Consider the following 1640-nt stretch of genomic DNA (forward strand, 5'->3'; position numbering starts at 1 on the left):
TTTCTTTTGTGTTGGTGCTTCAACTCCATTGCGTCGTGATACAAATGAATAATCCAGGTTTAGTTTCAATTATTCAGCAGAACCAGGTGTTGGCTTAACGGTTAAGGTGGCTGGCGTAAGATCTTCAGGTCAGCTTCGGTGCCTCCGCCCACATTATTACATCATTATGGTGTTGGGCTAGCGGCTAGGGTGCCAGCTTAGGATCCTGGGTTCGAATCCCGGTCGATCGCTGAATTAACGCCAGGAGGGTTGACTCAGCCTGTCATCCTTCCGAGGTCGGCTAATTGAGTACCAGTTCACTGGTAATTCCCTGTTTGTCGTAAAAAGGCGACAAAGAGGGTTGGTGGCAGGAAGGGCATCCGGCCGTAAAACATTGCTTCAAAAAGGGGACCAAAAAACAACAACAACCACGGTCCCCGAAAAAGGCCAACCCCCGCTTGCGGGGAAAAATGGCCTCTAAAGGTTGTTTTTTTTTGTTTTTTTTAATGCATACTTGGACCAAGTTTGATTTAAAACCCCTCGGCTGTTCTCAAGTATCACATTTTTACCTGACATGACCTTTGATCTTTGTCGAAATCTAATCGGTTCATCTTTCGATCGTAATACATACTTGTACCAAGTTTTGTCAAAATTCCTACACTGGTTCACAAGTTGTCGAGGTAACCAGATTTTGACCTAACATGACCTTTGACCTAACGTGGCCCCAAAATCGAATTGGTTAATCTTTACCTCATTATACCTACTTGCACCAAGTTTGGTTTAGATCTGTTCCACTGTTCTCAAGTGTTACATTTTTACCTGACTTGACCTTTGGATGCCATAATCCAATTAGTTCATCTTTGCATCATATACTATATTTATGCCAAGTTTGTTTAAATATCCCATCACTGGTTCTTAAGTTGGACCGGTAACATAATTTTTACTCGACATGACCTCTTGACCCCAAAATACAATCCGTTTGTCTTTGCATCATAATACATACTTGTACCAACTTTGGTCAAAATCCCATTACTGGTTCGCAAGTTGTCATGGTAACCGGATTTTCACCTAACATGACCTATGACCTTCGTCAGCGGAGGCAAACAGGTGTGTGAAAGAAGCGGAACGGTGGAACATAATAAAAATGTATTTATTTCGGCAGAAGTTGAAAGAATAATGCGAAGGATTAACATAATGAAGAAGAAGCCTTTAGGGGGCGGGGAGCTGGGGCGGGGCGACGGCCACGCTGACCTATGAGGCCACGCCCACTGATTCCAGCTCGTCCTGCAGGTTAAACGCGCGGGCTTTTTCTCTCACAGATTCAATTCATGTTCATCATTTAATGCAATGCTTGCTTTGTGTCCTTTGTCGTCCCTCCTCGTCTGCCTTCCGTCTGTCGTCCCTTGTTTTTCCTCTGCGTTTGAAATGACAGGCGCGAACGTGAGACAAAGACCTGTCGCATTGAGGAAAAAAGGACCGAGGTGACGCAGCGTTAGTGGAATAATGTAATGTGGGGATACAATCATATAAACCTTAATATGTAATAACGATCGACAATATATTATACAATCCGAACGACAGTAAATACGTCATACGTACTACAGAAAAACCCAAATGCTATCATTTTAGGCTATATTTGATTTATTACGAACGCATTGTGG

The sequence above is a fragment of the Myxine glutinosa genome, chromosome 5 (genome assembly GCF_964187855.1).
Source record: "Myxine glutinosa chromosome 5, kmMyxGlut1.1, whole genome shotgun sequence".
Classification (NCBI taxonomy): Eukaryota; Metazoa; Chordata; class Myxini; order Myxiniformes; family Myxinidae; genus Myxine; species Myxine glutinosa.